The sequence below is a fragment of the Marmota monax genome, unplaced genomic scaffold (genome assembly GCF_021218885.2).
Source record: "Marmota monax isolate L192 unplaced genomic scaffold, Marmota_monax_Labrador192_F-V1.1 WCK01_AAM20220418_F8-fsc00011, whole genome shotgun sequence".
NCBI lineage: Eukaryota > Metazoa > Chordata > Mammalia > Rodentia > Sciuridae > Marmota > Marmota monax.
The window spans coordinates 2,537,975-2,563,919 of NW_026693082.1; the positions used below are offsets into that span (position 1 = coordinate 2,537,975).

General features: G+C 35.3%; 1 protein-coding gene across 2 annotated transcripts in view; it reads right to left on the bottom strand.

The window, feature by feature from the left end:
• Usp12 (ubiquitin specific peptidase 12) overlaps window positions 1-25,945 on the bottom strand; it is an 84,544-nt gene that overhangs the window by 46,284 nt on the left and 12,315 nt on the right. The gene's annotated exons all lie outside the window — the stretch shown is intronic.

Consider the following 25,945-nt stretch of genomic DNA (forward strand, 5'->3'; position numbering starts at 1 on the left):
CAGGAACTCTTCCCAGAGGTGAGAAAAGCAAGAAACCTTGGTAAACTAAGAATTCTTCTGGAGTACAGGAAGCAGCCAATATGAGGGTATGAGGGCATAAACATCACAAAGAAGCAAATGCAGGTAGTAAAAGAGATGAATCCAAAGTATAAAAGACATTGCAAGAAATAAGGAAAAGGTGAAAATCAAAGAGAAGGCCTAACCCCCATATCTGTTATAGAAAATATATATGTGTACCCTGAAATATATGTGTGTATCCTGAAATATCAAAGTCGTCAACAACAACAAAAAACACTAAATGGGTGCTCCCACGCCCCCCTCCCCCCAAAAAAACATGTTTTTGACCTGTAAATATCCTCAATGAGACAATGAGCTACCTAATGGAGATTTCTCCTTTACCCTTGTCAGTAAGTACTAATAATATCAGGCTTACTAAAAATTACTCTGCCAACCCTTCACATCTGGCTTAAAATAACAGAAAATTCTCAACTATGACCAAACTTAGCATAACAAAACACTTAACAATTTGAGTGTGCACAATGAAATTTACAAATCCTGTTCTTCTATCAATACCAAAACCATTTTCCAAAAATATAATACTCTTATGGATAGCTAGTACCTGAAATGTATTGCTGGTACTTTACCTAGAGCAGAGAATGGGCAAGATTTTTGCAATACTGGGGACTGAACCCAGGGGCTTTTGCACATGCTAGGCAAGCACTCTACCTACTCAACAGAGATGAACAAGTTACAAGTAGTATTTCAGCATTTTTTTATATTTATTTTTTAGTGGTAGTTGGACACAATACCCTCATTTTTCTATTTATTCATTTTTTTATGTGGTGTGAGGTGAGCAGTCCACCGCTGAGCCACAACCCCAGCCCCAGCATTTCATCATTTTAACCTTTATAATCATATTTGACAGTTTGACCAAATAATGCTTCCACACCACAGAAAACAAGAATCCTGGATGGCTATCAGGCATACCCACTGGAAACCTGTCTGGGTTACTGACCTGACTGAGGATGCTCAATCAGAAAACCTGTGTTCAATTCTGTTCCACTTAAGAAAACATGAACATTTCTACTTTTCCCAACTCCTATAATGTATTCATAAAGTACCTCCCACTCCTGGAAAGAAAATAACTATACAAATACAAGGTATTATTATTAAGTTTAAGTGAAATCAAAAGTGGCAAAGTAAATTACTGACTGGCTTAGATTGCCAAATTCATACCCCAGATTCCAGAAGCTAATTCCAGGCCAATTAATTAAAGTGAAATTATCATTAAACTTATATACTGTTTTGTCAAATAATAAAAATATTCCACATGCTTCAAATACATAATGTATCACAATGCTGTCTCAGAAAGAGTTCTTAATTCTTACCACAATTTTTAAAAAATAGCTACTTTTGGCTCTTTTTTTTTTTTAGTATAGTAAACCAGAGTAAAGCAGAAAGAAAAAAAGAATCATCACTACCACTTCTGTTTGCCAGGTCTCAATTTCCTTGACCTATAAAATTTGGTTAACTCTTAACCATTTTTCCAGCTATACAACGGAAAGAACGGAAACCAACTTAAGTTCTGCACAAGTAAAGATGATTTTGAGCAACTACATGGTCAACATCCCAGAAACTGAGTGTCACTCTAAAGCTGTGCATCATTTTTGTGAAGGGTGCTAGGCAAGTCCTATGAGGGACTTCCCACAACAATGTAGTTTCAGTTCCTTGAAGAACAATCACACCACCACCACAGTTTCAAACAATGGTGGGGAAAGAGAAAAGAACTGACTGCAGTTGCCACCAAGTGTAGTCACATCCAAATAATTCAAGGCTGAAGTGATATCACAGAAAACAGAATAGGAAGCTCCAAAGGTCAGTTCCTACACCAAAACCATTAAGCTGAAAACATCATCAAAATCAGCTGTTCTGAACTCTGGAACTGAAGCACACACCAAACACCCAGAAGGGTGCTGAAGAAGGGAAAGGTAAGAGAGCATCTATACAAACCTGTTACCACCCCTACTCCTCTGTGCCACCACCCTACGGAGGTAGGGACAGGACTACCTCCTTGAGTGGCTGGCTGCCTAGAGCCAAGGAAATCGGCGAGGACCTTGCCCTCCAAAATCTAGGGTTTTGAACTTTGTTGTCTGGCAGTGGCCTGGAAAAACAGCATAGATGCCTGCCTAAGTTTCTAATATCCTGTGCTGCAACAACTTCTCTTTTGTTTGTCTTTCTTTTAGGGAGGTTGGGGGACAGGCATTTAAGTAAATCTTCATCAGGTCAGAAGATAATCAGGAATATTAAAACAGAAACTTCACTGACCACCCAAAACAAGGAATTCAAACTTTGCAAATTAGTTTGAAAAAGTCATTATACAAACAGGGAACTTCAACCCTCAAAAGCAATAACTGAGTAGGAAGACAGTCTGACTTCCAGAGTTACCACACTGTAATATCCAAACTGCCCAGTTCTCCAAATCACAAAACATATAAAGAAACAGCAAAATATAGTGTTTTCACGGGGGGGGGGGGGAGCGTTAATCTAATGAAAGTACCTCTGAAGGAAATCAGGAGAATGCCACATGAACATACAGGAAATGTCATATAGAGGTTACCAGAATTTCCAGGGAGGGAAGAATAAGGAGATACTACTGAATATCCTTTTAGGATAATGAAAAGCATTTTAGAAATAGATAACCTGATAAACTGTACTGGTTAACTGGCAAACTTACTTCACATATTTCACCACCAAAAAACCCCAAGAAACAAAAAACATGATAAAGGGTATTACACTGGGCTCCCAACACAAGAGCTGAACATACTTCCTCATCAACTGTTCTTCTGGAAAGCAACTCACGTGTTAAAACACAAAATTTCCTGGGTGAACACCACATGTGCAAGGTTCAAATGAGGTCAAGTCTTGCTACCACACCACAAGCTAAAAAAGATTAATCACTGGAACCAATATTTGAATTTTACTGCTTTGCTTCAGCAAACCATGACAATTCAAAACAAGCATATCAGGAAAATTCCAGAAGGCACCTACATAATGAGAAAAGATCAGTTCTCCACGGTAAGGAATAAGTATTCGCCTACCTATGAAAATAACATGGCCGAGTGATATCCAATGTCTCTGTGAGGCATTTTCAGATTGCAGTAACATCTGTGGTAAAATTCATTTTTAAATCGGGACACTGATTTCTTCCTACATTCTGGAATTTGTATTCAAGTCGAAGTTAAAAAAAAAAAACTAGTAAGACAGATTGCAGCTGTTTCAGGTCAGGAAAAGCCTGGAGCAGGAATAGAATCATTATGGAACAAGTGGCTGAGCGTGAAACAGGAGTATGCGTCCAAACTATCACCAATTCACAAATCACTTACTTTGGGCAAGTTACTCATCAGTCTTAAGTTTCTTCACTTTGTAATCTAGGAAAACAACTAAATTGCCTACCTCACACTGTTGTTATGGAAATCACATGATGAATGTGAAAGTACTATAAAATCTAAGACACTATGTAAAGGTATTACTAGAAATATTAGTCATTTAAAATTTTCTAAATGATCATTTTAACAAAACTGAGCAACACAAGGGAAAATTCCAGAAGATAGTAAAGTATCTTGTTGAACTGTGCTGTGTAGGTATAAAGCAAAGATTCTAAGAAATTCAGAAAATTAGACAAAGGAGAATGAAGGGCAGGGAAGGGGGACAGGAAAAGGAATGAATCTAAAATAATTTTCCTATGTACATATATGAATACAACAGTGAATTCCACCATCATGTACATCCACAAGAGTAGGTGCTAATTAAATAAGACATGTTTATAATTATATAAAAAATAGATTCAACTGTCATATAACTAAAAAGAACCAATAAAATAAAAAATAAAGAAGACTCTATCTTTAACCCATGTAAAAGTCTGAAATTAGCTCCCTGTCAACAGTTGTTATAAGTACTAGAACAAGACCTTATTTTGTATGCTTGTGTAAAACTTTATTTATATAAATACTGCAAACTAACAATCTAAAAATAATTCAAATCATTGACAGTATAAAGTTTAAAAATCAAAATATTATTCATCACTCCTTCCTTTAAAGGTCCTTTTCCCCTGAGACAACCTGGTTAATGGTTTTACTATAATTATTATAATAACTTTTAGCAGATTACACAACTCAGTCAACAGCTTTGTAAGGTGAGAAACTCAGTGCGTACACTTCCTACTCTCCTTTCCAGGCCACCTCGAAAATTTTATTAGGTATTACTGGGCACAGTATTGTTTGGGAATGTCTAGTGGCTACACATATAAATCTCTATCTAGATATACCAATTTTATACGGTATTAAGAAATCTCTTGTATGAAAAAAGGAAATGACCACATTCACCTTTTCTTCTACTAGTCCTAAAACTCCACCTCCGAATTACTTCTATATATATTCAGGAATTATAACATTTACATGTGAAATTGTCCATGCTGCATCTATAGGTTTAGTCAAAAACCAAATTTAGGCTCCCATTAATGCTCATAAGACTAGGATCATTAACAAAGATGTTGTGTCCGCCGAGAACTAAAATAAATAAATAAATATTTAAAAAAAAAAAAAGACTAGGATCAACTCTGAGGCTTACTGGTTTTCTTTCCTGCTGTAACTTTTTCTACTCTCACCTGTCTCCTTAATCCTATCTACTATTTCTCAGTCCCTTGAGAAGTTCTCGAAAATATCTGATCTGTTGATAGCATCATTCATTTCTAGCTCTGTTACACCATCCTCACCACTCTCCCACATCACATTTTCTGTTGTTTCCATGGAATTAATTTTACAAGATGCCGAGTGTACCTGCTTAGGTTGCCCTAGAATTAGGCTTATGTATAATTACATAAAATGCCTAAGGTTGCTTTTTAACATACTTCTTATAAAATATAAATAATTTTATAAAATTCTTATAAAATATGATCATTTAACAAGCAAAATATCACTTCATATTGTCTAAGTCATATAAATAAGTTTTTTTTTTTTAACAAATATCTCTAAGCTACAATTACAGAAGGAGTACCTGATGCTAAACCAATCTCATCAGAAACTCACCCCATAGCAAAGCTGGTTTCATTTTGATACTACTTCATGAAACAATTTCCAATACTTTCCAAAATATTACAAAAGAAATCTAAATATCAATTATCTATTTCAGATTCATTTCAAAATTTTGTTCTAAATTAAAGAATTAATTTTAATAGTTACATTATGATTGGAAAGTGTGCAGGGCAAGGTGGCATAAACCTGTAATCCCAGCAACTTGCAACTCTGAGGCAAGAGGATTAAAGTTTAAGGCTAGCCTCAGCAACTTAGTGAGACCCCTGTCTTAAAATAAAAATAAAAAGGGTTGCGGGTATATCTCAGTGGTAAAATGCCCCTGAGGTCAAATCCCCAATATTGGAGGGGGGAATATTATAAGTGTGACGTGGCTTAAGTCACTAAATCTGTGATAATATAAAGCATACAATAATAAGACAATAATCTATTTACTTATAAACACATGTTTTCTGGTAAGAAGATCCACATTTGCCATAATTTGTGTAGTATTATGCTACTATTACTTCCTTTGCTTAAATTTTAAAGACATATTAACTCTAGAGCTCTAGGATATGACAGAGAAATTCATGTCTACCCACTAACACGGTAACCAGATATTCCAATTTGCCTGAACAGTATGCACCAATTGCCACGACATAACTCAAAGCATGGCTTTGCATTCCCAAAGTGCCCCATTTTAGACAATAAATCACATGACCACTCAGTCTTATAATCATATCCTATATATTAACCATTATCTTTCTAGGCAACTTTATCCAGTTATTTTCAGTTTATTCCTATGGCATCCACTTCATAACCTATAAACATTTCAGAAACATTTTGTTGCACTTTTCCTAGATTTATGGTTTCTTTGGGCAAGAAGTTCAACATACAAATCAAGACACAATACCTAAGATGCAGAACCACCTATAAAGCTCTCTACATAGTCACAGCTTACCTTACGCTTAAAAGGAATGATTTCTTTCTATAATGCCAACATACTCTAATATGCCTGCAACTATTGTAAGTTTCCTACAACTTATGCTACATACTTATATAAAACTGCTTCTATAAATAGTTACTAATCAATTTGTAATACTTGACATTTCTTTAGAAAGAGTTCTACAGAAATTTCATGCATGCAAATCGCATCCAAAGCTCTTTCACAGAGGGGGAATATAAATAAATGCAGGTGAAGTCACATACAAGTGTTAAATGTTCTTGCCTAGACTGATTCACACATGTATTTTTAAAAAATTTTCTTACATGGCTTATATGTGCTAAGGACAGTTAAGACTTATCTTACAGGGGGGAAAAAAGGCAAGGAAACTATAATTCCATCTTTGTTGTTCGTAACTAAAGAACAGATGATAATGAACAGATATTCTTGCTCATCAAAAAAGGTCCAAGTGGTTACTCTGTAATAGATAAAATGCAAATTAAGCATATTCCCTATCTACAAAATACATGACTGGAATACTTACATTAAAAATCACAATATATAACATAATAAGCTATTTACAAAACCCATCTCAAGTTTCTTATCTAATGCAATTCTCATCTTGAAAACGGATTCTTTTACATTTTGGATAGGACATAATAGAGAAAAAATTAAAATAATGCACACACTGCCCTGTTACAGAAGATGGTGCATAGTGATGGGGAAAGCTTGAGGAGGGCTGATAATGTTCTGTTGTCACACACATTTACTTATTCAGAAAACTCATGAGGACTACTTATGTAAAATCTTCATTTTCAAATCAGTATAGTTATGAAAACACAAAGGAAGCCAAGTTTTAGAATATGATATTTTATTAATCAAACAATATTTTCATACTTATTATGATTATAAGCACAATATTCATTTTTAACAGAGTAAGTACCATTTATTAAGAATCTATGATGGGCCAAGGACTATACTGAGAACTTTACATGCATGATCTTAAAATTAAATAATTCTATCCTCAAAGTAATCTTTTCAGATAACAGCCAAATTTTATAGATATCAAAACTGAAGTCTTGTCTTTTTTTTTGGGGGGGGGGGGGATTGAACTCAAAGCACTCAACCACTGAGCTTGTATTATTTAGAGATTTTTTTTGGGGGGGGGGGGATTGAACTCAAAGCACTCAACCACTCAACTTGTATTATTTAGAGATTGAAGTCTTTTCTGTAACACTTTGAATCCCAATAAATTTGATTGTTAGTCCTTCTTCACATGTAAATAAAGCAATATCTAGATATACTAAATCCAAAGATTTTTTAACTTGAAATTCAAATTTTCAAACTGCAAATATTCATCTGCTCTTGAGATCATTATTCACAATTATATCTAAGCAGGCTGACAGCGTATCCTGCCAAAACAAACTAAAACTACACAGTATCACTAACTTCATTAATGCCACACGAAAATTTCTCTAAAGCTTTCTGTAGCTAGTCCAATTTAAAAAATAGAAGTTAATATTCAAAGAAGAAAAAAGGAAAAACACCTCTAACATTAATTCAATTTGCAACTATGGTGGTGAACTCACTTCAAAGGAAAAGAAAAAGTTCCTTGCTATGTCCACTAAAACAGCCTATTAACCATGATACCCCAATAGAAATGGGCACATCCAGAACAAGAAGTTAGGAAGTACTCAAAGAATGACAAGTGCCTGGCAAAGGGACAGGAACCAACTTGAAGTCTACTGACCAAGAATAATCTGAACATCAAAATTAATAACAATAATGGGTCGTAATCCACTGAACAAAATATAAGTCAATGTTGACATAAATAAATACATGCACAAATAAAGGAATAAATTTTTCTTTCAGTAATATATCAACTGAGACACAGAAACTCCTAAAACTAATAAATGAAATTTAATAAAGAACAGTATGTCGAATCAGACTCAGAAGTATCCCCTCGAAAATTCAAGTAAAATGTATCACTGCTTTAAAAAGAAAAACTAGGCATAACCTGACTCTAATCATGAAGAAACATCAGCCACACCTAACTTGAGAAACAGTATGCAAAATAACTGCCTTGAACACCTCCAGAAAGACCAGTTGACAAAGACAAGAACAGCTCAAAAATGGTTACAAAAGGACACTAAAAATGTGTCAAATACACTGCATAATAATCTTTCATTTGATTTTGGATATTACTGGGGAAACTGACTAAATTTAGAAATGGACTATGGATTAGATAATGGTATTGATTTTTTAAATAATACTGTTTATGAAAGAAAATATCCATGTTGCTTGAAAATACACGGTAAAGAATTTAGGAGTGTTTTTTTTTTTTTCTTCTTTAGTGCTGGGGCTTGAATTCAAGGTAAGGTGACATAGTTATCCAACTTACTCTCAAATGGTTCAAATAAAATCAAACATACATTTGCAAAGCAAAATGTAAACAACCAATGGATTCGGGCCAAGGATATTTGGGGATTTCTTTTTATTATCCTTCCAACATTTCTAAAAATCAAAATTAAATTAACAAAATTGTGGCAGAGTGGTAGAGCATTTGCCTAGCACCTGTGAAGCACTGGGTTCAATTCTCAGCACCATCTATAAATGAATAAATAAAATAACAGTCCATCAACAACTGAAAATATATTTTTTTAAAAAATTAACAAAATCATAGTAGCCAACTTGGAGGGGCTTCCACTCACAAAACCTGGAATAACTTGAGCATATACAAAGAATGATCATGGCCAGATGTGATGCCACATGCCTATAATCCTGGAAGGCTGGTGCAAGAGGATCTCAGTTCGAAGCCATACTGGATCCTGTCTCACAATAAAAAGAATTTTTTTTTAAAGGGCTGGGGAAGTGGCTCAGTAATAGAGCACCTGAATTCAATCCCTAGTACTACCAAAAAAAAAAAAAAAAAAAAAAAAAAGATTGTAACATGATTGAAATTATCAAACCAACTATAGTGGATTATAACACTTAAAAAAATAATAATCCAGCCAGGCATGGTAGTGCACACCAGTAATCCCAGTGACTCAGGAAGCTGAGGCAGGAGATATTAAATTCAAGGCCAACCTCAGAAACTAAGTGAGACCCTGTCTCAAAATAAATAATAGAGGCTGGGGATGTAGCACAGTGGTAAAGTCATGCTGGGTTCAAATCCCCAGTACCAAAAAAAAAAAAAAAATCTGGAACATTCAAAACAGAGAAGAGTAGAACAACAATAAAGGGGAAATCATTCACTCCAATGGTAGGGAGTATCAATCCCAATTCCTTGTTCCAAAAACTAGTAACTAGAGAATGAAATATTTAAGGTTAAATCCCAATTAACAAAGTTCTTTATGGAATAATGTCTACTAATAAATATGGAACAAATAACAGAGTAAGAAATATACCATTTTGCAAGACCAAATGAAAGAACTAAAAAATGCCCTAGTCATCAACAGGTGCACTGAGGAACAAGATATCAGCAAACTGACAAATCTCTTAGAATTCTTGGCAACTGCAAAGTATTTAACTTATAGTGAAGGTATCTGGTTGGTTCCACTTTAATTGAGTTAGCAAACTCAGCACCACATAGTGATACAACTGCCATTATGTTCCACAATCTGAAATTCACAGAATCACTTGACAAGTATTCTCAGACAATTATTTAACCTCAGCCTAATCAAGCCTTTAGACCTAATTTCTTTTACAGCATATAGAAGGATAAAGAAACAAAGTAGAAGACACTATAAGAAAGCATTCAGACAAGTTCAGATAGGTTTATTCCGAGATAACCAGTCCATCTGTTCAAAAAGTCACTGTTGTAGAGAAAACTTAAGAGGCTGCTCTATATTAAAAAAGAGACATCACAACCAGATGAAAAGCATGCATCTTGACTGGGCTGTGGTTCAAAGGAAAAACACCACAGAAGACTTTTTTTTTTTTTTTTACAATAACTGGGGCAACTGGAATATGGTCCGGATACTAAATGATATTAGTAAATTACTTTCTTTGACTAAGAAAATGGAATTGCTATATAGAAATATGCCCTTACTTTCAGATGACTCATCTAGGGACTACCCACCAATTCATTCCTTAGTATTCAATTCCCTCTTCAAATATATCTTTTAATCTAAAGGTTAAAATGTTTCATTGGAACAGAAGAAAAAGAGATAAGTAAATACAATTCAAAAATACAGAAAAGGCACTCAGTCCCCAGATAAAAATCTCTGGCATCAAGTGATACTGCTACCATACACTCCCATGTCCTCCCTTCTCCAAAACTGCCCTAAATTTTCACCCAGGATTTTTACCTTTACAAAGATGGTAGTATGTAGTAGTCAAATCAAGAAAGGTTAAGATGTTGTTAAACCTTCTGCTGATACAGGGAATTCAGTTTGTGATGATGGGTATGTAGTAAGCATGAAAATACAGGGTTCCTAGCAGAGAATTAAAGAGCTAAAGAAGGAAACTGACATTTACTAAACTGAACCCTTGCCTTGATAGAGCACTCATTTATTTATTCATCCCAATAACTCTTAAAGCATATTTTTGGACAATCAGCAGAGTATGACTGTTATATGTGAACACTCTAGATCCAGACCATAGGGATTCAAATCCTAGCTCTACGAGCTTAATCATCGTGTGACCTTACAGAAATTCCTATTTGTGCCTCAGTTTTCTTAAGTTATTTGTGTTAACCTCATAAGGTTGTTCTGGAGATAAAATGAGTTAATACATGTAATGGGCTTAGAACAATATCAAGTACACAGCAAGTACTACTCCACTGTTAGCAAATTTTATTTTTGACCCCTTTTACACATGAAACAAAATGATAACTAACAAATGGCAGAGGGAAATTTGAACACAGGTCTTGAAGTTGTGTGTCAAACACAGACCTTGTACTCTTCACTACACTTCCCTCCCTTCCTTCTCCTCAAATAACTACCAAAGTATGTCTTTCCTAGTGAACTTCCCTCTTGAAGGACATGTGGCAAAAGACATGAAATTCTGGGCCACATTTTCTCCTTATAGCAAGGGAAGCTCCTAAGAGTCAATTTCCCCCCATAAAAATGTTGAAGAAAGGGAATAATAGTGATAAAATATATCTCGTCCATTTGACAAAGGAGCTAAATTTAGATATTGTTTCTATGGAAAATGAGTAATAAGCTCAAAACAACAATCTTTGGAAGTCAACCTGTTAGCTGATGGCTTCCTGCATAACCATTTTTTTCCAAAGCTTGTTATTCTGGTTTGGTAGCTTTTCAAAAGGAAAGACAAATTAATAACTTAAACATAAACCAGCACCCACGTAACTTCAATCTAAATTACTAAGCTAAAAGAGTTCATTCAGAATCTGCTCATCACTCTGAAATAGTACCTCAGATTTAGTTCTCCTACAACACTTATTTGTCACTGAGGGCTAGTTGTCCCAAGATCCTTTAACAACAAAACTCTAATTCTAAAACGCTATATTTTTGTTATCAATTAACAAAATGAGAAACAATGAAAAAAAATGTCTTAGGTCCTAAGCAATTACAGAATCCACAAAAAGTGTCTGATTTTGAAAGTAATACCAATTACAATTTATTTAAATTATCTATAGATAATTTTAAAAATGGTAAAAAGAATATATAATGTTAAAAGAATATATAATGACCCAAATTCTGTTCTAAAAATTAGGCTTGCCATGTATGGAAAAGCTAAAAAGAATATACATAAAGGTTAAAAGTGACTGATTAAATACAGTCTTCTTCACACATTTCTATCATAAATATGCATTCCTTTGATAATAGTAAAACACTACAATTTCTTTAAAAGTATCCATGTAACTAGAAGAAAGTATCACACTGGAAAAAGGCTACAGGAAAGGTAGGGAAGGGAATGAGAAGTTAAGGAGAGGAGAAAAATCAACCAGTTAACTACATCCACTTCCAGAAAATGACAGTCATTGTAAGATTAATGCAAAATTAAGTGTAAATTCCACCACTGCTAAATTCCAATGCAAAATTTAAATTTGTTAAGCGGGTTGAGAGATATTTAAATGATTTAGTTTAAAAGTTACCTAAGATGGGCACAGCAGTGTGTGTCAGTAATCTCAGCTACTCAAGTGACTGAGGCAAGAGAATCACAAGTTCAAAGCCAGCCTGAGCAACTCAGCCATACCTGTCTCTAGGTACAATAAAAAAGGGCTGAGGATGTAACTCAGTAGGAAAACACTTGCTTACCATGTGCAAGGCCCTGGGTTTAATAGTCAGTAGCATAAAAATGAAAAGATACCTAAATAAACCAATTGCTACTCCCCTTGAAAAGGTAAAGTTCCTTAGTTCCCTACCCCATTTCTAAAAGGACTAACGATGGCAATATTACTTTAACCCATCTATTACAGGTGGAACTGTGCACCTGGCACTGGGAAATACATTGAGGTCCTCACCCACAAAACTTCACAATGTATCCGTTTCAGAATCTTCACAGACATAAACAAGTTAAAATGAGGCCAAAAGAGCGGATCCCAATCCAAGGCAACTGGTGGAAAACTAGGAAATCTGGACACAAACACACAAAGGAAGCCAAGACATAAGGCAGAAGATGACAGACCATCTAAAGCCAAGGAATGCCTGAGGCTTCTGAAACAATAGGAAAGGGCCTGAGCAGATCCTTCCCCAGCATCTTCAGAGATAACATAGCCAAGCCAACATCTGGGTTTTGGAATTTTCTGGCACCCAGGATTGAAGACAATAAATTTCTGTTATTCTAAGCCACCCAGTTTATGGTACCTTCAGGAAGCTCTAGGAAACCAATACACCACCACATAAACTCCATGCAGCCTGACACTTCAATAGCTACTATCTTTTGAAATAGCTAGCAGTGCCTATCACCTAAAGGCACAACAACCAACACATGAAAGGAATTCATACTACCACTTCATCTTAGTTGTTTTTTTTTTTTTTAATTTTCCTAAAAATGTCTTCTGTGTAAAGGTTTGTAATATTTAATTACAGCAATATATTTTCAGCTGAAACATTAAAAAAATTGAACTAATTTAATCGTCATGACTTATAAAGTTAATATGCTATAAATGAAACGTCGAAATAAAAAATACTTTCAATTGAAAAAGTACCAAAATTTAAGAATATATTTCATAAATACAGAGAACAAATAAGACATATGATAATAAAAATTTTAAGTCAAACAAGGAAAAAAAATGGCGAGGGAGGAGGGCAATGCTGAGGACAGAACTTAGGGCCTCTCTCATGTTAAGCATGTGCTCCACCATTGAGCTACACATCCTCAGCCCAAAAAGAAACTCTTGAAGGAAACAGGTCTATCATTTACAAAGGAACTCCAATAGGACAAAAGGCTGACTTCTTAGCAAAAACCAAGGTAGCTGGAAGGCAAAGTAGGATATTCCAAGTACTCAAAGAAACCTGTTAATCAAGGCTACTAATTCTGACAAAGATTTCAATCTAAATGTGAAATGAAGACTCTCCTGACCACTCCCCCTCCAAAAGAAAATAACTGACACATCTTACAAGAAATACTAAAGGAAACTGTTCAGGCCAGAAATAACTTCAATAATTCAAGTCCTCATGAAACAAAGAAACAAAAAAGAACACCTGCAGGTCATGGTTGGCACACCTGTAATCCCAGGGCCCAGCAGCTCAGGAGGCAAGGGCAGAAGGATTGTAAATTCAAATCCAGCCTCAGCAAAAGCAAGGCACTAAAGCAACTGAGTGAGACCCTGTCTCTAAATAAAATTACAAAATGGGTCTGGGGATGTGGCTCAGTCATGGATTGCCCCGAGTTCAATCCCCGTTACCACCATCCCCAAAAGAAAGAACACCTGTAACAACAAGTGTTTAATTATAAAGGACACCACATTTTTTTTCTCCTTTCTTTTCTTCACTGACTTAAAAAATCAAATGTATAATACAGATGCATATAATATTGAGACTATAACATACAGAATGTAGTATTAGTTACAGACTGTGCAACCCTAATTTGAATATCCAAAGCCCAAAGTGCTCCAAAATCCAAAACTTCTTTGAGCACTAACATGATTGAACAAGTAGGAAATTCTATACCTGACCCATATGATGAGTTCACAAGCAAAACATAAACACACTTAAAAAATACTGTATACCATTAACTTCAGAATGTGTGCATAAGGTGTATATGAAACATAAATGAATTCTATATTGGATTTGGGTCTCATCCTCCAAGATACCTCATTGTATAAATAGTAATATTTCAAGATTCAAAAAAAAAAATCAAAACTCTTATGTCTCAAGCATTTCAGATAAAGATTAAGTAATCTGTAAGATGTTTACCAATAATAGCACGAAGAGGTGGGTTATAGTGAGCACAGAAATAAAAATAGTGAAGTACTAATCACAAGAATGTACTATTAAGTTTATAACAGCAGATGTTATATGTTCAAGAACAATACCATTAAAAGGAGGGCAAAAGAATAAACCTATGTACTTACATACCACTAAAATTAAACTAGTATCTGAATGAATCTGTTTCAAATAAGTTAAAATGTATACAGTAAATTCTTACAGCAACCCCCTAAAAGATCACCTGAAAAAAGAAAATGGAATTCCAACAGCTCAGGAGGCTGAAGCAGGAGGATTGCAGATTCTACCAGCCTCAACAACTTAGCCAGGACCTAAGCAACTTAGTGAGATCCTGTCTCAAAATAAAAAAGCATGGGGATGTGACTCAGTGGTTAAGCACCCTGGGTTCAATCCCTGGTACGAAAAGAAAAGGAAAGAAAAGGAAAGGAAAGAAAATGGAGACCAGACATGATGGTATGATGGTGCATACCTATAATCCCAGCAACTCAGGAAGATGATGCAGGAGGATCTGATATTTGAGGCCAACCTGGGCAACTTAGGGAAACCCTGTCTCAAAATTTAAAAAGACATCTATAATCCCAGCGGCTTGGGAGGCTGCGACAGAAGGATCAGTAGTTCAAAGCCATCCTCAGCAACAGTGAGATGCTTATGAGAGCTTAGCAACTCTAAATTAAATAAAAAACAGGGCTGGGGATGTGGCTCAGTGGTTGAGTGCCCCTGAGTTCAATCCCTGGTACCAAAATAAAAGGAACTGGGGGTGTGGGTTTAGTGGTAAAACCCCCAGGTTTAATCCCCAGTACTGAGACAATTAAAAGACAACCCAATTTAAAAAGAGGCAAATATATAAATAGATTTTTTTCCATGGAAAGTAATACAAATGACCAATAATACATGAAAGGGTGTTCAACACCATTAATCATTAGGGAAATACAAATTAAAACCACAAAATACTATTTCATACCAAAGAGGATGGCTAGAATCAAAAGTCAGATAACAATAAACAATAAACACTTATAAGGATGTACAAAAAAACAAAATATGCATATTCTATTGACAGAAACTCTGTAGCTTCTTTGGAAAACAATCTGGCAGATCCTCAAATGATTGAATATAGAGTTACCATATGATCCAGCAATTCTAAGTACATACCCAAAAGAAAGAAAACCATTCACAGAAAAACTTGCACCCCAAGGTTCATGCCAGCATTATTCCCAATAACTAAAAGGTACAAATAACCCAAATGTTCATTAATGGACAAACAATTAAACAAAATGTAGTAAATATAGACCATAAAATATTGGTCCATTAACAGTGATGAAGTACTGATACATGTTACAACATAATGAACCTTGGAAACAACACACTAAATGAAAGCAAGAAGTCAGAAAATAAATACAGGGAAAATCTAAACGTGAAGTTTGTAAGTGGTTGCCTAGAGCAGGAAAGTAAAGGGAAAGAGGAAGGAGTACAGAAGAGATGATAGTCAAATGTTATAAAGTATCTTTTGATATGATAAAAATGTTCTAAAATTGACTCTTATCAATATACTAAAAACCATTAAAGTGTACCTTAAATGGGTGAACTGTATGATATATTAATTACATCTCAAGAAAGCAATTTTAAGAAAAAATATGTATGTCAACTTTGGGTTTCAGTTTTTTTATTTTTGTTTTGATGCTGTGAATTGAACCCAGGGGTACTTAGTCACTAAGCTACATCATCTTAAAACGGGATCTAAGTTGCTGAGGCTAGCTTCGAATTTGTGATTCTCCTGCCTCAGCCTGCGAAGTTGTTAAAATTACAGGCCTGCACAACCATGCCTGAACTTAGTCTCTTTTGATGTATTTTTGATGTTCAACATTTAAATATATAGTGTTCAAAGATAATATTCACTTTAAAGTCTTTGATATAAATTTACAGTTGTTTAACACAAAATGGATATCATACACACATGCATACAATTATATACAAAGTATCAAAATACTTTCTAGTCTCAAATAATAAATTCTGTAAATCTAAAAATGATAAACTATTCCAAAAATGGATAGGACAAGGTAAAGTACTAGGGAATGATACTGGTCCAATTATATCATATGTTGTGTGCGTATACAAATATATAACAATAAATCTCACCATTATGTACAACTATAGTGCACCAATTAAAAAAAAAAATGTGGAGGGGCTGGGGATATGGCTCAAGTATAGTAGCGCGCTTGCCTAGCATGCGTGAGGCACTGGGTTCGATCCTCAACACCACATAAAAATAAAGATATTGTGTCCACCTAAAGCTAAAAAATAAATATTAAAAAAAAAATGTGGAGGCCAGATATGGTGGCACACGCAATTCACTGTAATCATGGCAGTCGGAGGCTGAGGCAGAAGATCCTGATTTCAAAGCCAACCTCAGCAAAGGCGAGGTGCTAAGCAACTCAGTGAGATCCTCTTTCTAAAATAAAAATACAAAATAGGGCTTAGGATGTAGCTCAGTGGTCAAGTGCCCCTAAGTTCAATCTCCAATAACTCCCCTCCAAAAAAAAGTGAGGAAAAAAATGAGAATGACAAGACTGGATCCTTCACTTCTTTTAACAGTAAAAAGGTGTGCTACCATCCACTAATTAAAACATTAGATTACAAATCTTGCTAATGTTTGAGAATTAACTGTTCAACCTTTCCATTCCACAGACCACCCTCATGAAGCTCATACCCACACTTTTTGGGCACTGCTCACTGCTGGATGTGAATTTAAATCTCATTTCCCCAACATGTCCCAGTCAGCCTTAGGAACAAGAACCATTCTTGTTTACCCAGCACAGTTCAGACACTTGTCTCTTCTTTCTTAGCCTCTCCTGCTCTGTTGATTTTCTTCTAGACTCACAAGCAAATGAAAAAAATTAAAGTCTCTAAATGTCTGGCTTTATTTCTCCTAAGTTTACTGAGATTTCAAAATCTAATTATGACAGTTATTTAACAACTTACAAATAAATTTTTTTTAAGATTCCTCAAACTAAGGGTTTCTTCTAATATTATTTTTTTAAAGAGAGAGAGAAAATAATAAAAAATATTAAAATAAATTTTAATATTTATTTTTTAGTTTTTGGTGGACACAACATCTTTGTTTGTATGTGGTGCTGAGGATCGAAACCGGGCTGCAAGCAAGCATGCAAGGCAAGCACGCTACCGCTTGAGCCACATCCCCAGCCCCACTGATATTATTTTTAGTCAATATAATCTCTCCTGTCCCACAGCAATCTCCATATCTTCTATTTTGCATAGCTCAGGTACCCTTTCCTGTCCTTTCTTCCTTAGGAGGCATAATTTAAAGTCTCCTCTCTAAACCTCAAAGATTATATTTTAATGAAACCAAACTATCATTATGATTACTAAAATATGAAAGGTTTTGATCCAATCTTAAAATCTTAAAATTCTACATATTCTCTGTTGAACAAAAGCCATACAATATAGGTGTAACCCATTTATCCATTTTCATAACCTCTCATGCTACAAAGTCTGAATTTCCTTATTTATAAAAGTTACAGAAGAACTAGTAGCTAATTTTCCTGAAGATTCTGCTCCACTGCATCCCTACTTTCTCTCTTGTAATAACTGGTGGTGGTATGTTAATAGTACTTGAAGTAAAAGTTCCCACTGTATTACTCCTATAACTAGAACAGATCACTACCTCTTAACATTCACTTAGTGCAAAAGCCGCATGTTTACAAATCCACTCAACTTCCTCCCAGTACCTTCACTACAGCCCAAAATTCATTACAGGCAGATCAGGAATCAATTTTCCACATCAAATATGAGGTTGTTTCTTTGTTGAAGTTAAAAATGGTACACACATTGTGATAGTAGAAAAATAATACCACCCCCAAATGTCCACCTTCTAATCCCTAATGAATATGTTATGTTACATGGCAAACAGGAATTAAGGTTACAAAAGGAATTAAGGTTGCTAAAATCAAATGGCCTTGATTTGGGGCGATTATCCTGGATTATCCAGGTGGGCCCAATGTAATCACAAGGCTCTTGTAAGTTTAAGAGGGAGGCAAAAGAGTCACTGTCAGAGGTATTATCCTATTTCAGGAATACAACTATGAAAATATTCTGCAAATGCAAAATTTATATCTATAACTTCAAATATAATAATACATCTACATTTTTATTTTTTTTAAAAATAAAAACCTAAGGCTGAGATTGGGGCTCAGCGGAAGAGCGCTTGCCTCGCATGGGCAAGACCCTGAGTTCAATCCTCAGCACCACATAAAAATAAATAAGTGAAATAAAGGTATTATGTCCAATTACAACTAAAAAATAAATATTTAAATAAATAAATAAAAGTCTGAATGGGATGGACTCAAATTAAAAAGCTGCTTCTTATCAAAGAAAACAATAATGTGAGAAGAGAGCTTACAGATTGGGAGAAAATCTTTACCACATGCACCTCCAATAAACCATCAGCCTCTAGGATAGATAAAGAACTCAAAAAATTTAACATCAAAAAAACAAATAACCCAATCAATAAATGGGCTAAGGAACTGAACAGACACTTCAGAGAAGAAGAAATACAACTGATCAACAAATATATCAAAAAAGTGTTCAACGTCTATGGCAATTAGAGAAATGTTAAAATTTCATTTCACTCCAGTCAAAATGGCACTCATCAAGAATACAGGCAACAATAATGTTGACAAGGATGTGGGGGGGCGGGGTACACTCATACATTGCTGGCGGGACTGCAAACTGGTACAACCACTATGGAAAGCAGTATGGAGATTCCTTGGAAAACTTGGAATGGAACCACCATTTCACTCAGCCATCCCACTCCTCAGTTTATACCCAAAGGATTTAAAATCAGCATACTACAGTAATGCAGCCACATCAATATTTATAGCAGCTCAATTCACAATAACTAAACTATGGAACCAACCTAGATGTCCTTCAATAGAAGAAAGGATTAAAAAAAATGTGGTATATATACTCAATGGAACATTATTCAGCTTTAAAAGAAAGAAATTATGGCATCTGCCAGTAAATGGAGTTGGAGACTATCATGCTAAACAAAATAAGCCAATAAGCTAATCCCAAAAAACCAAAGGCTATTTTCTCTAATATGCAGATGCTAACTGACAATAAGGGAGGCTGGACACTAGAGAAGAGTTACCTTAGATTAGGTAGAGGGAAGTGATGGGAGAAGAGGGGAGGAATGTGGGGATAGGAAGGATAGTAGAGTGAAACAGACATTATTGCTTTATGTATATATGTGACTGCATGACCAATGATTCTACAACATGTATACTCAGAAAAATGAGAAATTATATTCCATCTATGTATACCAAAGTACATAAATGCATTCTACTGTCATGTATAACTACTTAAAACAAATTTAAAAATTTTAAATTTAAAATAAATAAAAACCTGGGCTGGGGTTGTGGCTCAGCAACAGTGTGCTTGCCTAGCATATGTAAGGCACTAGGTTTGATCCTTAGCACCAAATAAAAATAAATAAAATAATGGTATTGCATCCATCTACAACTATTCAAAAAATTGTTTAGTAAAATAAAATTTAAAAAAATAAAAACCTATAAAAGCAGTTATCTTGAACCACTAATGAAATACTGGATCTAGGCAATCATCATCAACAGCTGCAAAAAACCACTAGGTGAACCGCTGCCAGGGGCTGCCAGGGACGAAGTAATAGAAAAGACATACTGACAATGCCTGTCACCTTAACATTATAAAAAGAAGACATACTGCCATAATGTGATGCAATAGGGAATACACATCACCTGTTTTTTCACTACTACTGTTCCTCCTCTACCCCAAACAAACAAAAATCAAGGAATGTGGATTAAGTCTCTACCTCCACCAGTTTACACCAAATACACAGGAGGGAAGATGTTAAACTAAGGGATGAAATCAGCAACGTGCAGAAAATGGAAAAAACTATGGGACACTCTGATTTTTTCAAAAGATAAATGTAATAAAAGATGAGAGATTCTAGGGCTGTGGATGTGGTAGAGCACTTGTCTAAGCATGTGCAGGGTCCTGGATTTGATCCCCAATACTACAAAAAATAAAAAAGGAAAGAAAGAAGAAAGTAGAGACTAACCAACCAATACAATCTATTGATCTAATCAAGTAATTTCAACAAAGATGAAAAATCCAAGGGTATTAAGAAATTGTTTATGTGTAAGAAAGAGAAAAGGAAAGAGTGGGGAGAGAAAGAAACGAGGGAGGGAGGGACTGAAGTGGAGAATGAAATGAGTGAATGACACTGGTTTAGAAGTGTTTATATCTACATTAGCAGCCGTGTGGCCCAGTGGCAAAAGCACTATACCGAACACAGATTTCAGGCCAAATCCTAAACTCAATTTTTTCTATGTGTCCTCTTCTAGAAAATGGGCCCATTCCATAGATTTTGCACTTATCATTTGGAGTAAAAAATAATAAAGCAGTTTGAAACAAATCACATTGATTCGGTCACAGCAAGCACACTACAAAAATATATCCTGCATAAGTTATTTTTACTAATGAAATGACCCACAGTAATGATGTTTTGACTTTTTAAATACATTTTTTTGAAAACTACTTCCCTTTTCACTTGATAGATTTTAATATTAAGCTACAAAACATAAGTGCCCTAGTTGACACAGACTTAAGACTTTATAGACTGTCCCATTGATCGCTACTAAAACACTCAGGGTCACTCCAGGGGAACTGGGCTGCACGAAATAACCACACAAGAGAGAGATACCTTTTTCTTTGGGGGGTGCTGTAACGGCTCTTCTGACCTTAAGAGTCTACAAAAAGAGAGGAAGCATGTGCTGATCCCTTTTATTGAGCAGAAGCCATTCAAATGAGGCAAGGGGTCAGGTTTCAAGGGGCTGAGTCTAGCTGCAAGATATCTGTTGTCAGCAGGTTGATTGACATCTAGGAAGGCCACACCCAAGTGCAGAGTAAGAGAAGGGGACACACCAAGGGCATTTCCGTGGAACATTCTATCCCAAACTGGGCAAGAGGGTAGTATTACAAAGGAACAGGTAAACGTAGCTTGACGCACGGGGCTGTAGGAAGGCACGCCTATGCATGAAGACACATTTGGTTGCATTTTTACTGCTCTCAAGATCAGGACTACTGCCTTCAGCTACTTAAAAGTGGCCAGATCACCGGGGTGACAGACAGTGCCTCAAACCAATCAGGAGGGGAAAATGCTGGTCACATGTTGTGATGGCCTCCCACAATAGACCTTTTTCCCTGTGATTACTTTAGAAAGAAAAGTTGAGTATTTTAAAGCACTTTTCATTAACCCATTTTAGCAAAATCAGTTCTATAGGCTATCAATGTGAATTTTAAGAATACATTCCTCTTTTCAAATTGTCAGACCTTTATAGATTTTTGCTTAAGTGTAATTAACAAGTTTCAAAATTACCAAACACCAAACTACTTAAGTAATTTTAACTTTTTTTTCATGTTAGTTGTTTTAATTCACATTCTTACCTTCTCTCCAATGCCTTTCCCTTCCTCCTTTTCTGTCAAACTGCCTCTGAAATCGCAACAAGTTTTCCTTCCTACTTACTTCCACAAGCTTTCTCCCATTAATCTAGGCTTCATTCAAAAAAAAACGTCAGAATCCTTAGCATACTAAGTATGTATCACTGTTTACCTTAGTATGGATGAGTATGGTCTCCCAGACTACACTTCAAGCCATGTGAACTGAAAGTTAAATAGCTACACATCTATAATGTCTAGAACACAACCTACTTAATGAACAATCAATGATACTGACTGTAATAATGGACCTGACTGCTCCACTCATGTTAGAGAATTGTACCCCCTAATAAAGATAATTTGAAGAACTAACCCTCGGTACCTCAGAATATTTTATCCCAATTTTCCCAGAAATCTCCATATTGCTTTCCATATTGGCTGCACCAATTTGCAGTCCCACCAGCAATGTATGAGTGTACCTCAGAATGTTACTTTATTTGGAAACAGGGTCTTTACAAAGGTAATCAAGTTAAAATTAAATAAGTAGGTTTGGCTCTAACTCAATTTGACTGGTGTTTTTATAAAATGGAAAATTTGGACATAGACAATCCACTATACATTAAGTTTAAAAGGTAAATTGCAAATAAACCTGCAGAACTGATTTTATTTGGGGGGTAGGGAGGATAACACAAAACATAAAATGATGCATTTGTGTATGCACAGGTAATGTCTGGCAACCTATACATACCCCAACTTTTACTATCAATTACCTCTTGGAAAGGATTGCTCCTCACCTCTGTAGATGGATTTTTTTATTCCACACAATTTTGTACTGTCTAAAGTAAGTGAAGTACAAGGACACAGTGACACACACCTGTAGTACCAGTTACTTGGGAGGCTAAAGTGGGAGGATCACTTGAGTCCAAAAAATGATCAGACTAGGCAACACTGAGACCATGTTTCAAGTAAATAAATAAACTTTTTTAAATGTAGGATTAAAGCTGGGCATGGTAGTGCCAGCCTGTAATCCCAGCAACTAGGGAGGCTGAGGCAGGAAGATCACGAGTTCAAATGCAACTTCAGCAACTTAGCTTGGGCCCTAAGCAACTCAGTGAGTCCCCATCTCCAAGTAAAATATAATTTAAAAGGAGCTGAGGATATGGGTCAGTGTTTAAGCACCCCTGGTTTAATCTCTCATACAAAAACAGAAGTAGGATTAAAAATAAGTATTATTTCCAAGGTAATCAGATGTCACATGTTTATTTAATAATACAATGGATAATTTAATTGATTTTTTAATTCTACTCTACTTCTGAAACTGACCGTGTCATCATACAATTCCAGAGTTGATATTAAACATGGATTGTTCCCCAAAATGGCAGAGAGAAAATAAGAACATTTTGCAAATGCCACTCCATATGAACCAGGCATACAAATCTAGCATTTTACAAATGTTTTGTCATTAAAATTTTATCATTTAATTTCATCTCTCAACTCGTTCAGTCTTCTCTACAAATATCTAGTAACATGTATAGAGAACCTTGTTAATGTTGTTATCAAAAATGTACCCAAATAGTGGTGGCTCATGCCTATAATCCCAGCAGCTGAGAGGCTGAGGCAGGAGACCCATCGGTTCAAAGCCAGCCACAAAAACAGTGAGGCCCTAAACAATTCAGTGAGACTAAGTCTCTAAATAAAATAAAAAGGGCTGGGGTTGTAGTTCAGTGGTTGAACACCGCCCCCCCCCCCAGTTCAATCCCCAATACCCACCCCCCAAAAAAGAAAATGAATCCAAATATCCTCTCTTTTAATAATTCATTCTATAAATTTACCTAAGCCCAAATCTTTCTTTTTTAAAATAATTTTTTTAATTTATTTAACAGTGGAATGCATTAAAATTCTTATTCCACATATAGAGCACAATTTGTCACATCTCTGGTTGTATACAAAGTATATTCATGTATACAAAGTATATACATGTACTTTAAATAATAATGTCCATCACATTCCTCCATACCCCCTCCCTACCCCTCCCACCCCACCCTATCTAGAATTCATCTATTCCTTCCAGGTTCCCCCTCCCTACTCCACCATGAATCAGCCTCCTTATATCAGAGGAAACATTCCACATTTGATTTTCTGGGATTGGCTAACTTCACTTAGCATTATCTTCTCTAACTCCATCCATATATCTGCAAATGCCATGATTTTATTTTCTTTTATTGCTGAGTAATATTCCATTGTATATATATGCCACATTTTTTTTATCCACTCATCTATTGAAGGGCATCTAGGTTGGCCCTACAGTTTAGCTATTTTGAATTGTGCTGTTATACACATTGATGTAGCTGTGTCCATGGAGTATGCTATTTTTAAGTCCTTTGGGTATACACCGAGGAGAGGGATAGCTGGGTCAAATGGTGGTTCCATTCCCAATTTTCCCAGAAATCTCTATATTGCTTTCCATATTGGCTGCACCAATTTGCAGTCCCACCAGGAATGTATGAGTGTACCTTTTTCCCCACATCCTAGTAAACACTTATTATTGTTTGTATTCATAATAGCTGCCATTCTGATTGGAGATGGAATCTTAAGAGCAGTTTTGATTTGCATTTCTCTAATTGCTAGAGATGATGAACATTTATTGCTGAGTAACATTCCACTGTGTGTGTGTGTGTGTGTGTGTGTGTGTATATATATATACATATATATATACATATATATATATGCCAATATATATTTTGCTGAATTCATTTACTGATATGTTTGTTGATTGATTATATATCCTCTTCTGATAAGTGTCTATTCAGGTCCTTGGTCCGTTTATTATTGGGATATTTGCATTTTTGGTGTTTAGCTTTTTGAGTTCTTTATATACCCTAGAGATTAGTACTCTATCTGATGTGTGAGGGGTAAAGATTTGCTCCCAAGATGTAGGCTCTCTATTCACCACACAGATAGTTTCTTTTGCTGAGAAGAAACTTATTAGACGCAGGGTCTCTGGTTGTATTCCTAAGTCCTATACATTTTGAGTTGAGTTTTGTGCATGGTGAGAGATAGGGGTTTAATTTCATTTTGTTGCGTATGGATTTCCAGTTTTCCCAGCACCATTGGTTGAAGAGGCTATCTTTTCTCCAATGCATATTCTTGGCACCTTTGTCTAATACATGCTAATTATAGTTTTGTGGGTTAGTCTCTGTGTCCTCTATTCTGTACCATTGTTCTACCACTCTCTTTAGTGCCAATATCATGTTGTTTTTGTTACTATTGCTCTGTAGTATAGTTTAAGGTCTGGTATAGTGATGCCACCTGCTTCACTCTTCCTGTTAAGCATTGCTTTAGCTATTCTGGGTCTCTTATTTTTCCAAATGAACTTTATGATTGCTTTTTCTATTTCTATGAGGAATGTCATTGGAATTTTGATTGGAATTGCATTAAATCTGTACAGTACTTTTGGAAGGATGGTCATTTTGATAATATTAATTCTGCCTATCCAAGAGCAAAGTAGATCTTTCCATCTTCTAAGGTCTTTGATTTCTTTTTTTAGGGTTCTGTAATTTTCATTATATAGATCTTTCACCTCTTTTGTTAAATTGATTCCCAAGGGTTTTTGTTTTTTTTTTTGTTTTTTTTTTTTTGAGGCTATCATAAATGGGATAGTTTTCCTGTTTCCCTTTATGAGAATTTGTCACTGATATACAGAAATGCCTTTGATTTATGGGTGTTGATTTTATATCCTGCTATTTTGCTGAATTTATTTACTAGTTCCCGAAGTTTTCTGGTGGATCTTTAGGGTCTTCTAGGTATAGAATCATATCATCAGCAAATAGTGCCAATTTGAGTTCTTCTTTTCCTATGTGTATCCCTTTCATTTCTTTCATCTAATTGTGCTGGCCAGTGTTTCAAGAACTATATTAAATGAAATGGTTTAAGAGGGCAAATCCTTCTATGCCTTTATTTTGGACTATGTGAGATTTCAATGGGTGAAGTACTAGCAACAGTACCACCAAGTAACCACAATGTTAGATCCCTAAGTAGCTTGCAAAACCAAAAATTACAGAAGTTACATTCAACTTTATAAAATCAGT